The sequence below is a fragment of the Cornus florida genome, unplaced genomic scaffold (assembly GCF_030987335.1).
Source record: "Cornus florida cultivar Cherokee Brave unplaced genomic scaffold, ASM3098733v1 CherokeeBrave_3.0.0_Hap2_Chr07, whole genome shotgun sequence".
Taxonomy (NCBI): Eukaryota; Viridiplantae; Streptophyta; class Magnoliopsida; order Cornales; family Cornaceae; genus Cornus; species Cornus florida.
The window spans coordinates 31,729,585-31,746,840 of NW_026775577.1; the positions used below are offsets into that span (position 1 = coordinate 31,729,585).

General features: G+C 38.3%; 1 non-coding gene across 1 annotated transcript; it reads right to left on the reverse strand.

Annotated features, from left to right (window-relative positions):
• Positions 1–16,728: 16,728 nt before the first annotated feature.
• LOC132267971 (small nucleolar RNA R71) lies at positions 16,729–16,835 on the reverse strand. Its single transcript, XR_009469145.1, has one exon. It is a non-coding gene; the product is annotated as a small nucleolar RNA R71 (small nucleolar RNA).
• Positions 16,836–17,256: the final 421 nt, after the last annotated feature.

Consider the following 17,256-nt stretch of genomic DNA (forward strand, 5'->3'; position numbering starts at 1 on the left):
CACGATTAGATACTTCCACTTGACCACTCGTTTAAGGGTGGTAAGGTGTGGCAACCTTGTGAATGACAGAGTATTTAAGAAGGACGGATTGAGGTAGCGATTTCAAAAAAGAGATTCTCTATCACTAATGATGGCCCTAGGCGTACCAAACCGACTGAAGATGTTCGATTGAACAAACTTGACCACGACTTTATGATTGTTGGTTTTGGTAGCCTTCGCCTCAACCCATTTAGACACGTAATTCACCGCTACGAGAATGTACTCATAGCTATAAGAGGCTGGAAATGGTCCCATGAAGTCAATTCCCCACAGATTAAAATTTTCTATGATTAAGATGGGGTCAGGGGCATCATGTCTCTTCTAGACATGGATCCGAGCTTTTAGCAATGCTCATATGACTTATAGAAATTGTAAGCATCCCGAAACAAAGAAGGCCAATAGAATCCACTTTGAAGGACTTTGTCAGCGGTTTTCTTGGCACTAAAGTGGCCTCCATATGCAAGTGTGTGGCAAAAATTCAGGACACTGGAGAATTCAGTTTCAGGAATGCATCGCCGGATAATTTGATCCAGGCAATACTTGAATAACTCTGGATCTTCCCAAAAGAAAATTTTGACTTGGGAGAAGAACCAGTCTTTTTCTTGTTTGGACCATTTGGACGGAATTTTTCCTACCGCAAGATAGTTTACAATATCTGCAAACTAAGGAAGATTTGAATGAGAAATTTGAAATAGTTGCTCATCCGGAAAGGAATCACGAACTGCAACAAATTCAGAGGATTTCTCAATGAGCAAATGAGAGAGATGGTCAACGACAACATTGTCTGTCCCTTTTTTGTCCCTGATTTCAATGTCAAACTCTTAGAGTAAGAGTATCCATCAAATTAGACGAGGTTTGGTCTCTTTTTTAGTGAGCAAATGCTTAAGAGCGGCATAGTCTGAAAAGACAATGACCTTGATCCAAGAAGGTAAGAACGAAATTTATCCAAGGCGTACACCGCAGCTAGCAACTCTTTTTCAGTAGTGGTGTAATTCAATTGAGCATCAGATAGAGCTTTGCTAGCATAATAGATAGCATGCGGAAGCTTGTGCACACGCTGGCCCAGAACCGTACCCAATGCATAATCGGATGCATCACACATGATCTCAAATGGAAGAGACCAATTAGGTGGTTTTATGATTGGAGCTGATGAGAGAAGAGTACGGAGCTTCTTGAAAGCTTCCAAACATGCTTCATAAAAATTGAAGGGAATATCCTTGGCGAGAAGATTACACAACGGCCGGAATATTTTGCTAAAATCTTTAATGAAGTGGCGATAAAAGCCAGCATGACTAAGAAAGGAACGGATTTGACGGACATAATTTAGAGGAGGAAGATTAGAGATCAATTCGACTTTGTAGACCTCAATTCCCAGGACAATACCTTCTTAGACCATAAAATGACTCTTTTCCCAACTTAGAATTAGATTTGTCTCCTTGCATCTTTGAAGCACAAGGGATAGATTATAGAGACAGGAGTCAAAGGAAGATTCAAAGATGGAGAAATCATCCATGAATACTTTCAAAAACTTTTCAACCATATCGGAAAATATGGACATCATGCACCTTTGGAAAGTTGCCGGTGCATTGCATAGCCCAAAGGGCATGCGTCTATAGGCAAATGTTCCAAAGGGACATGTGAATGTGTTCTTCTTTTGATCTTGAGGATTAATTGCCACTTGGTTATAGCCGGAATAACCATCAAGGAAATAGTAAAGCTTTGGCCGGCTAGCCTCTCTAGGATTTAATCAATGAATGGAAGTGGGAAATGATCCTTCCTAGTGGTAGAGTTGAGCTTCCGGTAGTCAATGCACACACACCACCCGGTGGTGGTGCATTGTGGCATGAGCTCTCCCGCTGAATTTTCAACAACGGTGAGGCCAGATTTCTTAGGAACAACTTGAGTGGGGCTTACATACTTGCTATCCGAGATGGGGTAGATGATTTCTGCATCTAGTAGCTTGATCACTTCTTTCATGACTACTTCCTTCATGTTAGGATTCAACTGGCGTTGTACCTCTCTAGAAGGTTTTACGTCGTCCTCCATATGAATGCGATGCATATAAATAGAAGGGTCGATTCCTTTCAAATTAGCCACTGCCCATCCAATAGCTTCTTTATGCTCTTGTAACATCGCTAAAAGGTTGGTTTCTTGGTCCTTTAAAAGGTCCGATGCAATGATGACTGGAAGAGTTTTATTTGCATCAAGAAACACATACTTGAGGTGGACCGGGAGCGGCTTTAACTCAAGTTGTGGTGGAGATTTTAAGGAAGGGACCGGAGGAGTAGTTAAAAGTTGAGGAAGTGGTTCTCTTAGCATTTTCCAAGGAGGAAAATCCATGATAACACCAATGTCGAGCAAATAATTTACTTCTTGGATGGATTGATTGACATCAAAGTTTGCAAAATCAAAGTGAGATATGCAAGTTTCAAAAGGATCCTTGTTTAGAATGAAGGGGAGAGATTCTTCGACCACTTCATCTACCATATCAATGAGAAAACAATCATCCTCTTTGGAAGGATGTTGAGTTGCATGGAAAATGTGGAGTTTGACTTGCATATTTCTAAAGGCAATATCCATCACCCCGGTTCGGTAATTTATCGAAGCATTAGCCGTAGGTAAGAAAGGTCTATCGAGGATCACGGGGATATGTTTCTTTGGATCATGGACCGGTTCCGTGTCAAGAACCACAAAGTCTATTAGGAAGATGAATTTTTCCACTTTGATGATGACATTTTCAAGAATGCCCCGTGGGTGGTTGACCAATCTATCGGCAAGCTGCAAGACCACGGATGTTGGCTTAAGATCCCCCAACCCAAGTTGTAAGTAAACTGAATATGGAATCAAGTTTACATTTGCTCCTAAGTCAAGGAGGGCCCTTTCTATCTTGTTGTCCCTAATGACACACGAGATTGTTGGGGCGCCCGGATCTTTATACTTTGGAGGAGTGCTGTGCTGAATGATCGCACTCACATTTTCAGTTAGTCTTACCTTCTTCGATAAATGACTTTTGGAAATACGCTTTTGAGTACACAAATCCTTGAGAAATTTTGCATAGGGAGGGATTTGCTTGATAGCATCCAAGAGAGGAAGGTTGATCTTTACTTGCTTAAAGACCTCCCACATGTCCTGAATTTTACAACTTTTGTTCCCAAAATGTGTCGACTCTTGGAGACGTTGAGGAAACGGAGCCTTAGGCTCATAAGAAGTCTCCATATTTGGGGGCACAAGCTTGAAATTTTCAGTGCTATACTTTGGATTTTCAGGAGTGAAATTTGGATTAGAGGAGCTAGAATTTAGATTTTTGGGAGAAAGGATTGTTTCATCTTTTCCTTTATCAACCTTATTGTGCATAATTCGACCACTCCTAAGGGTGGTGATTGCTTGGACTTATTCATGAGTAGGCCCACTCGGAGGAAGGGCTTCGTCAATCACATGCATCCCTCTAGGATTCTCAAATGGTTGAGCGGGAAGCTTTCCCTTATCTTTTTAAAGAAGTTGGTTCATTGAAGTAGCTATTTGTCCTACTTGATTTTCAAGTTTAGCTATTGACTGAGTATGGGAATGAACCATTTGGAGAGTGGGATGCAATGATGTCAATAGTTGCTTGTTGGATTCCAACATTTGCTTGTTAAGGGATTCCATCATTTACATATTTGCAGCGAGAATTTCATCAGTTGGAAACATAGGAGATGGAGTAGAGACATTTGGATTGTAGGGTGGACGGTAACTCGAAGAGGCCTGAAATCGCCTATTAGGAAATTGAGAAGGGGGCTGATTTTGATGCCCTTAATTTTGAAAATTTGAATTTTGTGGGGCGGGTTACCTCCATGAAAAATTCGGAGGATCTCTCCATCCCGGATTATAAGTATTGGAATACGGATAATTTTTGGGCCTGGAAAACATAGCATTTGCTTGATCTTGATTGCTATTAGGAAATTACTCTAGTATGGGGCAATCTTCTAAGAGATGAAAAGGGCTAGTGCATGATGCACACACCGCACTTACCGAATTTTGAAACAAGGAAGGAGAGAGATGTGGTGCCATTAATTGATAGAATTTGTGAGCTATATCATCCACTTGAGAAGATTCTTCCCTTAGTGTCTTTGGTTGACATAGATTGGTGTTCTTTGCATTAGTTGAGGTTGGAGCACTACGATAATTATGTTGCAATGAGTTTTCACTCAAATTCTCGAGTAAGGTCCAAGCCTTATCTGCATTCTGAAACATGAACATCCCTCCACATGATGAGTCAACCATGAATCTATGGGGGTTGGTTAAACCAGCATAGAAAGCTTGCACCAATTGCCATTTTGGAATTAGGTGGTGCGGACATTTCCTAAAGAGGTCTTGAAGTCTTTCCCAAGTCTCATGGAGTTGTTTCCCATCGATTTGTGCAAAGCTAAGAATAGAACGCCTCATTTGGTTGGTCTTACTCACAAGATAGCATTTTTTTAAGAATTCTTGTTGCAATTAAGCCCATGTAGTGATGGAGTTTGGAGCAAGGGAGTTCAACCAATATTTTGCCCTATCTTTTAAGGCGAATGGGAAGAGATGAAAATAGAGAACATTTTCAGGGAAGCCTCTAAGCTTGATGGTAGAACATATTTCAAGGAATTCATCAAGATACTTATAGGAGTCTTCATTTTCAAAGCCATGAAAGGATGGAAGCATTTGAATTGTGATAAATTTGATCTCATCTCATTTTAGGCTGCCTCGATATTTGGCATCACTATGCAAGAAGGAGAGGTATAAGTTGTAGGGATGAAATGGTCCCTAAGAGTCATAGGAACTATATTTGGAATTTCGGCCCTATCATTATTGATTCCCTCATTCCCGACATTTTCTTTATTACCAGTAATTGTATTAAATTCAAGTTCAATTCCTCTTATGTTTACAGATTCCCTAAGGTTTCTTCTAAGAGTCCTTTCAAGCGAATTTATGTCAATTGGAGATTCAAGAGATGGTAAAGATAATGACCTACGGCCAAACATCAACAACACACTTCATAACAAGCACAACAATTCATCACCATAACCTCCACATAAGATGTTCCCTTTCTCCTCAATTATTAACAAGACAGAAAACAGATAGCTACGACAAGGACCGATGCTATGCAGAACAATAAAACAAAAATAGCCTCAACAAGGGCTCCATAATTAAATATCTCTAATTTAACCACATGCAAAATATTAACAATTTTGAAACTACAACTTTGAAACCTTATCTGAAGTCCTCTAGACTTATGATATTTTCAGTTTTCCCACGGCAAGCCTTGAGTATCTAGAATCTCACTAGAATACTTAAAACACAACAATAGTCAAAACCAAACAAGAAAATATTCACAAGAAACAATATTAACAATCAAACCAAACTTAATCCTTCAACCTCGGTTACAAAATCATTTACAATCCCCGGCAACGGCGCCAAAAATTGATCGGTTTCATCGACTATCAATAATAATCAACCCTTTCCAATAGCACAAACCATTGTAAAATAGGTCTATTGGACGGGTAAGTCGAACCACTGGATTGCTAGTTTATGGCAACTAAGATTATAAAATCACTTTTAGTTTGATGAAAGGGGGGTATAAGAGTTAGTTTTGTTTGTCATTTTGAAATAGGGATTAAAGAGTGCATAAAATAATAATTGCAAGGAAATTAAGAGGGAAGAAATTTAGGTAGAGAGGACTAGGGAGTTGAATCCACTACCTACCCTATAAACATGCTAGATTATGATTAACTTGGGGAAACAACATATATAAGTCGCCACGAAATGTAGCTACACATGGTTACTACATTACCTTCAAGAAATTCATGAAATCAATGGCAAGAATAACCTATCAAAGTTATACATGCTTGAACTACCTAAACTAGGGTGTAACCTTAGACATACTTACTAAGCTAAAGATTATCAAACCTTCAATCAAATGATAAGAGCAGATGAAGTTAAAAACCAAGTATAGTCCATCAAAGGAAGGCCCTAAGCTATGGACTGTCAAATTTTCTAAACAACATGCCATTAAACTATTCCACAATCTCATTTCCATTGTCACTATGAAAATGCAAGCCATATGATCATGAGAGAAAACAATCTAAGATAAGATAATAAACTCAAAATGATCATTTATAAGCATTAATATCCATTATAACATGTGTATAGCTCTAGATTATGGAAAGACCAAATATATACATTATTCCCACAAAATAAACCAAAACTAAGGCATGCTTATAAGGGAGGGCTTCATCACCTCCCTAGAAAGGGAGTTAGTTACCCATAGGAGTAAGGAATGAAGGAGAACAGATCATCATCCCCACCGTTTTTGCACCTCAAGGCCACAAGACACACAAACTCTCTTGAACCCAATATTTCTCTCTCTAAAACCTTGTAAAAAAAGGATGATATCTCTCTTCCCACCATACAATCCTTCTATATACTCAAGATAGCCTCCCAACCACTCCATTTTCGTGGTCCAAAACCCTTAGACAAAATGCAGAGCAATTCCCTAATTAAGGGGATAACATTTGGTGAAGAAGAGAGGGCCATGCCCTCTTGTCTGCAAAATGGCGGGTGCCAGCAATGCTGGGCGGGCGCCCGTGTTATGTCAAGAGGCTGCCACGGGGGCATCTAGTGGGGGCCCGCGAGACACGGCGGGGCCCCGCGAAAACCAAAATATTCTTGCTCAATCGGCAAGGCGCCCGCAGCGCTGGATGGCGGGAGCCCACCATTTCTGGGTTATGCACTTCATCTTGAACTGCTCCTTCCCTGGCCCGATGATGTGATTCTTCATCCTAGAACCTTTTGCACAGAGCACCTTGAGTCCAATGGATCATTTATCTTGGCCAAAACGAAGGTCCCCGGCAACGGCGTACTTTGATCTTCAAAAACTTATCAAAGCGTCACTTTTAACTCTCTTTGGGGAACCAACTTGAAAATAAACAAAAGCATGCAAATAAAGGTAATATATATAATATGATCAACTAATGGACTTAACTAATGCAAATAAGGGCGCTTGAATATGCAATATTCAGCGTTTATCAGAAAGCAGACGCCTTAGCCCGGCTAGCTACTGCATTGGAACCTGAGATTAATAAGACTATACCACTGGAATTTTTTGGACGAACCATCTATATCTCAGGAGAGATAATTAAAGTGAAACAAGCGATATTGAGTGTGGAATGGGTAGATCCTATCATCAGATATATCAAGGATGGGGTGCTACCAACAGACCGAGCAGAAGCTCGAAAGGTCAAGATGCGGGCAGGTATGTATACGCTTATCAAAGGGGTGCCCTACAAGAGAAGCTTCTCCATGCCGTATTTACGATGTGTTTGTAGCGAGGAAGCTGACTACATTTTGAGGGAGATCCACCTAGGAGTTAGTGGAAACCATGCTGGGGGTAGGTCACTTGCTAACAAGGTCATCCGATAAGGATACTATTGGCCCACCATGCAGAAAGATGCACTTGACTTCGTTAAAAAATGCGATAAGTGTCAACAATTTGCCCACATCCTGAGACAACCGTCAGAGGAGATGACTCCCATTTCAGGACCATGGCCATTTACTCAATGGGGAATGGACTTGATTGGCCCTCTCGTCAAGGGCAAAGGGCAAACTAAGTATGCCATTGTTATGGTTGATTACTTCACTAAATGGGTAGAAGCTAAGCCTCTGGCCAAGATAACAGAGAACAATATAAGGAAGTTCGTGTGGAAATCAATAGTTTGAAGATTTAGGATTCCTAGAGTGATTGTCACAGACAATGCAAAACAGTTGGACAATCTGACTATTTTTGTTCCGAGCTCGGGATTCAAATTCATTTCTTATCGCCAGGACATCCCCAGGCGAATGGATAGGCCAAAGTCACTAACAGAACAATCCTTCAGATGATCAAGACTCCACTTGAAGCTACAAAGGGACTGTGGCCTGAGCAACTGCCGAGTGTACTATGGGCTTACCGTACTACTACAAGGACTCCCACAGGGGAAACCCCTTTTCTTTTAGTGTTTGGAAGTGAGGCAGTAGTACCTGTAGAGATTGGCCTAACAAGCTTTAGGACAAAGTACTACGAGCCCAAGCAGAACGAAAGGGAGTTGGAAGCAAGCTTGGACCTAATCGAAGAAAGGAGAGACCAAGCCCAGATTAGGATGGTTGCCTATCAACAGAAGGTTTCCAAGTATTACAATGCTTGGGTCAAGCCTAGGAGGTTCTCAGTAGGAGATTTATTACTCCGCAAAGTTACTCAAGCAACTAAGGATTCAACCATAGGGAAACTGGGTCCCAAATGGGAAGGGCCTTAAAAAGTTACGCGATGTCAGCGACCAGGAACATACTGGTTAGAGGACTTAGAGGGAAAGCCACTGCCTCACCCATAGAATGTTGAGCATCTGAAGAAATATTATTAGTAAACAATTTTAGTTTAATCTTAATTTATTATTTGTTTTTGCTAATACTTATAGTTTCAATAATTGTTTATTCTCTACGAATGAATGTCTTCAATAGCCTTGTTATCAACTTTAGCTTTAATAAAGTATTCCCTACTTGGATCAGTTGTTTCAAATAATGCATTATCATTTTGATATGTTAAGATATTCATGTTAAATGGGTGAGCTAGGTGAAGCTCATAGTAATCTACTTCCCTTGTTAAAGGGTGAGCTGGGTGAAGCTCATAGTAATCTACTTCCCTTATTAAAGGGTGAGCTGGGTGAAGCTCATAGTAATCTACTTCCCTTGTTAAAGGGTGAGCTGAGTGAAGGTCGTATTCATCTACTTCCCCTGTTAAAGTGTGAGCTGAGTAAAGCTCGTATTCATCTACTTCCCCTGTTAAAGGGTGAGCTGAGTAAAGCTCGTATTCATCTACTTGCCGTATTACACAGACGAGCTGAGTAAAACTCGTCTTAATCTACTTTCCTTATTAAAGGGATGAGCCGACCAAAGATGTCAATAGAATAACATAATGGGACAATCGCAATGGCAAAACATAACTGTCCATCCTACTCATCAACCCTACAAATACAAATGGAAACTGATTGCAAAGAAAGAGAAGTTTCAAGCATAAAGAGAAACATGGGAGCAAATAAATAAATGGCTACACATTTATCCTATTCAGAGTCACTCACTTCATCTAATTGAATGACAGAGAAGTCTTGGTCTACAAATTCAGAAGCAACATGATTCTGAAAATCTTCGAAACCATCAAAGTAGGCCTTCAACATAATCTCCTTGAAGGTTAGTGAGGCTTTAAACTCATCCATTGCATTGGATCTTTCCACCATCAGTTTCTGGGCATCTTCTTGTCGAGCTTTTGCATATAAGATGCATGACAAGCTCGTTCTGCTTCTAACTTAGCACGCACCGCTTGTAGAGCGACCTCATGTTTATCACACTCCAATTATAAATTGGCTTGGTGTTGGGAGCGGGTAGAAGCTAACATCTTGGTGTAATGCTCCTCTCCTTTTGCAGTTAGACACGGTAAGTAATACGCGTATGTATTAACCTGTACGCATATGGGAACAAAAAGTTATAATGAAGAGGAAAAGAAAAGCTAAATAAAAATAGAGGATGTTGAGAGAGTTAACCCGTGTGAGATCATGCATGAGCCGGTCTACAATCTCAGTTGGAGGGCGAGAATTCAAATACATCATATCCTCCTTCGACAAAGACTCACTTATCTTCTTAAAAGCAAGTTGAGCATTGCCTAGAACAAATGCTGCTAAAGAGTAGGGGTTTGAGGGGAGTACCCCTGCTTCAGTAAGGAGTGGCCTAGTCTCATCCACAAGCTGATAAGGGAATTACGAATCGGATACATGAAGAGAAACAACTGAAATTGATAAGACATTTTGTGCTGTAATAGTAGACTTCTTTTTTTTCCTCTTGGTAGGAAGTAGGGGGGAAGTCACTTGAGCCTTCTTTGAACTGAGCTAGAAGCCTCATATTAAGTTTTCGGGATATAGTTATAGAGGACTTGCCAACAGGCTGAGGGCCAATCCCATAGGTAAACAAAGTCTGAGGTGTCACGAGTAAAGACCAGTCCCTCACTGAGTGGTTAAAGGCTTCTTTTATTCATTGGAGATCATCAGATGAAATGGCAATCTCTTTAAAGCCTGAGAGGACGACAACTCTGTCAATAACTCAAACCAAAAATTTTTGAGTTTTAAAACAAAAGAGAGTATCATTATGGGTAACTCACCAATGGAATTCTGACTACACCACGCATGAGGAATGGAAGTCCCTATTCACAGGAAAGCACTTTCATCAAGAAAGAATTCCCAGCCATCACCAGAAACGAAAAAGAAACGGCTTTTCCATGGTTTGTGCTTAAGGGGATTTCCAGAGATAAGAATTCTATCCCGTGGGGAGAAGTACAACCAGTCACCCCTTTTGGGAATGTAGCAATAAAGAAACTCCTGGATAGTAAGCGAGGTATTACAACAAGGTCGCCACAGAACTAAACAACCCATCATTATTCTCTAGGCATTCGGGGAGAGTTGAGTTGGAGCAAGATTAAGGTGACGCAGCAGTTCCCTAATAAAAAAAGGGATTGGAAAACGCAATCCGGCAATGAAAGCAGACTCATAGAAATAAATCTCAGTTGGGTAAAAGGAGGACGCTCTATCCTCAAGTGAAGGAAGTTTGAGAGCGACACTATCTGGAATTAAATAAGTTTTCCTGATCCGATCTAGATCTTGTGGGGTAAGGGAGCCTGCTATATCCTGTACCAGATGTGTCTCTGACAAAGCTGAATCAGACTGGTGGTGTTCCTCGTCTGACATAGTGTTGGATTCTGGGTGAAACATGCTGGCAGTAACACACGCTACTGTATGCAAGAGCTTAGCTTCACAATAACCTATAAAATAGAAAACAGGGGCATTGAACTTACCGTATCACTACGACTGGTACTACTTGGCTTTCTGGAAGATGGAAGTAATTTGAATGAATTTACTCAAACCATCTCGATTTATAGAAGAAGAACATAAATAGATAAGGAAGATATTTATAGTGGAATTCTAATAGAAATCTGCTTCATGAGGGACAATTAGCTCCTAGCGGGCTATTTTGCATAGGACTTTACTTTTACAAGGTAGAATAGGATTAGGAGTTAATCCTCGAATAGGACAACCACACTGGTAGCCCCATATGAGTTACCTATATGCCGAGAGGTAGGTTGCCAGCATGGCAGCTTGCCACATATACGAGCTGCCAATGTAGTACTACGAAAAATATCTCAAAGACATCTACGGTCCTAAAAATAAAATAAAAATAAATTATTATGTAATATTTGGGAATTGGCAATATGAATCAGGCTAATGAACAAGGCTCTACTACAATTCTAACTATCTATTATTATGTAATATTTGGGAATTGACGTTCTAGTGGTTTGACAAGCAATCCTCTGAAATGGGGGGCAACTGATGGAGGTATAAATTAAATACCTGTGAATAAGGGAAGGTTGTTAAATTAACGCGCTATCTCATAAGATTGAGATAGGTTATACAGATTACGATAAGGATTACAGATTAAGATAAGGATTAAACCTACAGATTACGATAAGGATGAAGACAGCAGTAACTCTATGTGACATCCTGACCTAAGTCCTATAAATAAAGGGAGCTAATCGACGTTTAAAGGTACGCAATAAATCCTAATTCAATTTCTTAATTTCTCTAGAGAAATTACTTCTCACACTGACTTGTTTGTCGGAGCTTACTCCACCGGTAACACACCAGTATTTGTAGGCTTATCTTTTCTTCTCTTTGTTCAGAAAGTCAGATCAGATCTGAGTTACGCAGAATCCATCATCAACAAATATAAATGTTTTCTTTCACTGCTAACTTGTGGAAAGTTATAGCCATATTACTTTGGTCATCATGACCTTTATGCAAAGTTTACAGAGCATTGTTTTGGTCACCATGACGTGAGAATTGCAAAAAATGGGCCACAAAAGTAGTGGTTAATTCTTGAGTTAACAACTATAGTGAAGATTTCGTGGAGCAAAAGTTAGAAATGTACCTTTTTTGGTAGATAATTTTACAAGATTTAAGATTTACATGGGAGAGATCTTAAAAGGATTATTTCATAATATTTTGAAGCATGGGTTTTCTTGAGACGTGGGCCTATTGAAAACATGTATCTCTCTCCCCAAAACAATGTCTATGCTCGATTCTAGAAATCTAGTATAACGTCCTCTGCTTAATTAGTAGTTAAAAATCCTAAAGTTGAACCATATAAACAATGTCCATGCTCATTAGATGCTTTAACATGTATAGAAAGTGGTATATACTAGCAAAGAGTACATGCAATGCACGTATTAAAAATTCAAATAAAATTGTCAAAATTTTACTTGCTGAATTTGATGTGATGGTGATTTTAATAAAAATTATAAATTTAGATAAATTATTTTATAAATCAATATTTTAAACTATCTAAATTTGATATAGATATAGATATAAATTTATTTTAAAATGAGTGGAGGCAAGAATTTGCTGTCATATCGGGTATTAGTAAGATTGTGCGATTATGGAATACGTAGACACTTAAGTTTTATAGTATAAATTACGTAAATATATGTTACTTTTATGTTTATAGTGTGATTAATTTTGTGTCTTTAAGAATTCTAAATTAAATAAAAATTAACAATTATAAGTATTTTTATTATAACTACGTGGATATATATTATTTTTACATTTTGTAAAAATTTACAATTATTAAAAATTCTTTTTAAATATCAAATTATGATTTAAAAAAGAAAAAGAAAAATTAGTGAACATATATTGTAGAACTAACTTCAAAGTGTTTAAAATACTCAAAAAGGATATATCACCTACATCCTAGCCTTTTAACTTCTTTTAAGATTTTAGTCTTTTGGCTAATTCTACAAATGAAAATTACGAAATTATTCCCTCATATTATCCATCTTTAAAAAGAAAGAATTGGTATACTTCAAAAATTAAGCATAGATTCAGCAACATCGATGTATGCAACTTGATCAGAACATTGAGGGGCTTCTTCCAAACTTCAGAGTATGTAGTTAGGATTAAAAAAAGGCAAACATCAGGGGAAAGAAATACACAAGCTTATTCAATAATATAAAGATATGGTAAATTGATCAAAAATCTAAAAGAAAATTTAGGTGATAAAGAACAATGATTTGAATTTTTCAAGAACGATGCTATACAGACCTACAAAATGGCCAAAGAGGTCAGGTGAGGCTCTTTTAGCCTTTGGATATATGGCCTTTTGGCCCAATTTGAAATTAGTGAACATATATTGTAGTCAAAGTGAATGCATAACATTTTGAAATTATGATTTGAATAAAATTGTCAAATAGTGACCAGCTGCTACACTCCCATTATTTTAGCATTACAAGCAATAATATTATAGTCAAAAGTCAAATCTGAGAGTTTTTACAATACCAAGAAGAAAAAGAAGAAGAAGAAGAAGATGAAGATGAAACTTGAAATCCATATACTCAGCTTAAAGTCCTACCCGGCAGGTCCAAATAGTAATACAGATTAAATGAAACAAGTAAGATTCCCAATGTATATTGATGAGCGCTGAAAAGTGCGTATTTAAACCCCTTTAAGCTTAGGCATTCTAGTACCTTTATCTATCTTACTTTACCGTTTTAGATTGATTTCGTATTATTTCCATTTTCAGGCACTTATCCTAAAAATAAGCTAACTCAGCCAAATAAGAGCAGAAATGAAGCAATTTTGGGATGAATCTAAGAAAGGAGCCAAGTGGAAGCAAAAGGAAGAAAAAGGTGGAATTCAACATCTTCGATCGATCTCAAATCAAGGTTCGATCGATCCAACATGATCGATCTCAACACTTCAAGATGGATCAGAGCAATGATGACATTTTCAGAGATCTCAAAAGCTCGATCGATCCAACATCATTCTTCGATCGATCAAACTATCTTGTCCTTATCCAAATGATTGATCTTATCTAGTTGTACCACCCTACCAACCACTTTCGTCCTTTTCCCAAAAATATCTTCAAAATATCTCAGATTTGTCTTTATCCAAAAAGTGCCGCCATTGAGTATCGATCCAACTTCAGTTCGATAGATCTCAGCTATGTTCGATCGATCCAAGTCCAAGGTTCGATCGATCGAACTTCCTCCAGTGCAAAAAAGTTAAATCTCCAGCTCACAAAAAGTTGTCATTTATCTAATCATTGGGGAGTATTTGTTGTACGACCCCAGCTTATTTTGGGTGTCATTTTGACCTGCCTATATAAGGATAAGGATTACTTTTTACATCATATCACATCATATCATCTCATACCTTGTAAGAACTCTTAGAGAGCAAGCTTAGAGGAGGAGGAGGCTAGAGACACCATTGGAGACTCTTCATCAACCAATGAACAAATCTCTACCATGGAGTTAGCCCTTGAGGGTTGGAGAAGCACTACCATGAGTAACTAGACATCCTCTTGGGGCTAGAGTTAGCCCCAAGCATGCTTTCTACATCTTGATTTTGTATTATTGAGGGATTAGTATTGTAATACATGTTTTGGTACTTTTATATATATAGATCTTGTTTATTCAATGATTTATGTTGTTTAATGCTTCCAATTGATCATTTCATTCTATCCATATGTCTATGTATGCTAGATAGATGTTCATGTGTTTGTCTCTATTTCTTGTGTTATTGATGCATGTCTATGTGTATTAATGTCATAGATCTAAAGATTGTCAAAACATTATGCTTAATGGAATGCTCTTGTAATTTTCTAGATGGTTCATGCTCATTTCTTGATGGATTGTGCATCTCCCGTAGCTTAATTAGTTTAATTTCATGTCTTTAGCTTAATTGTAGTGTAGTGGTAGCATAGTTGTTAGATTGGAGGACAATCCATGCTTGTTTGTTGATATTCCATACTTTTGAATGCAAGTAGCATATGTCTCTAACCTTGTGGTGTATTTGGCTTGTGAGCTTAATGAAATAATTAATGACTTGCTAGATATATTGTGCTTTTCACATGTTATTTAGACAATATATACTTAATTGTTAGATATTTTGTGCTTTTCACATGTTGCTTAGACAATATATACTTGATTGGTCACCCTTGCTAATTAAATCAACCAAACACACACACACACATCAATATTGCAACACATTTCCCTCATTAGTCACTTGTTAAGGGTGTAGAAAAGTATTACTTGGTGGTGACCTCTAAACCCCAAGTTCTCTCTCTCTTACTTACTCTTTATTGCATTCAATTATTTAGTTTAATTTTCTCTCTAGTTTAACCAACCAACCAACCATTTGTTTGATCACTCGACCTACTAACCCTAATAGGGATTCCACAACCAAATTGCACTCCAATCCCTTGGGACGATCCCTACTCGCCTTAACTATATTTTTAGTGAAGGTAGTAGTGGCTTTTATAAATGTAAAACTTGGCCCTCGCCTTAATGCACACTCTTAAGCTTATGGTAGGACGACGACCATAGTTTTTGGCGCCGTTACCGGGGATTAGGCAACGTCGTATTTGCGGTATCAATTAGGAATTAGTACTCTTTTGATCGTGTCTTTACATTATTTTTAATTTTCTTTTTGTTACTTATTATGTTTGTTCATCTTTGACAAGGAGCATTGAGCTAGGAGGCAAGTAAAGGAGCCACCAAGCAAAGGAGCTAAGCAAGCAAGGAAAAATGTTAAAAATTAAAAAATTGCTAAGCTAAGCTATAAATTTGGAGTTGAAGTGCTAAAGGACCTTTGTGACCTTTTTCTTACTCAATCCCTTAGTTAAATCATTGGCTCGCATGGAGGCTTGTTTTTAAATTCTTAGATAAATCGTGAGCCCGCGTGGAGGCATTTTTAATTGTTCTTTGCATCATTGTTGTTAAAGCATAGGAGTATGGGTTAAGTGTTTGTGGAGGAAGATTTATTGAACTACTGTGAAGTCGAAGTGCCTGTTCATTCATTGTGTTTGTGTGTTTTTACATTGTGCATGCATGGTCGTAGATCACTAAGACCAATTCTTGTCCCTCTTGATTTGCATATTAAATCCGTAGTTAGAAATCGTAGGGGAAGAGGAAGTTCTAGTTCTACCCAATCCATTACATCAATGGAAGGCAATAATGAAGAGCATGTAGAGGACCTTGGTCACATAGACCAACAAGGTATCCTCCATCCAAATGTACATCATGAGAACATGCAAGTACCATTAGACATGCCTAGGCCATTCATTCACCAACCACAATAACAACAAGGCCAAGTTCCATTTGGAATGCCAAGGCCAATGTATGCTCCACAACCTCCCATCATTCAAGGAAATCAAAATCAAGGTGCCCATGTTGCACCTCAAATTGCTAATCCTCCACTTACTTTAAGAGATCACTATGTGCCTAATGAATACAATGCACCCACATGCATTCAATTGCCACCATTTAGAGTACATCACTATGAAATTAAGCCATAAACCATTCAAATGCTTTCTAACTATCTTGGACTTCCAAGTGAAGAACCTTACAAGCATTTGGATGAGTTTCTAGAAGTATGTTCCACCGTAAAATATACGGACATGCCAGAAGAGGTCTTAAGACTCAAACTTTTTCCATTCACCTTAAAAGACAAAGCAAAGTATTGGTTTAACAATCTTAGGCCTTTTTCAATCACTTCTTGGATAGAAATGCAATAAGAGTTCTTGAAGAAGTACTATCCGATTTCTAAGACCAATGCCATGAGAACCTTAATTCGAGAATTTTCACATAGGGATGGAGAAACATTTCATAAGGCATGGGAACGCTTTAATGAATTGCTTAGGAAGTGTCCACATCATGACATGCCCAAATGGCAATTAGTTCAATATTTCTTTGAGACCTTATCAGACAATTACAAAGGCATGGTTGATGCTTCCATGGGTGGCTCATACATTGATAGGCATGAGGATGACGTGTGGCGTCTTTATGAGAGCATGAGTGAAAATTATTTGCATAGAACATTATCATCCAAGAATGGTAGAAATTCATAAGGTAAGAAGAGTGTTGGCTTACATCAAGTCGACCATTCAAATGAAATAGCCACCGAAATGAAGTCTTTATCTCAAAGGTTTGATCAATTTTTGATTAACCAAAACTCGGTGAACCAAGTATCTTCCTTCCCTAACCATTCTCATTGTGCATCAAATGAAACATGTACGACTTGTTCTAGTGTTCTTCATTCTATTTCTCATTGTTCTCACGGACAAGTACAAAATAAACCTAAT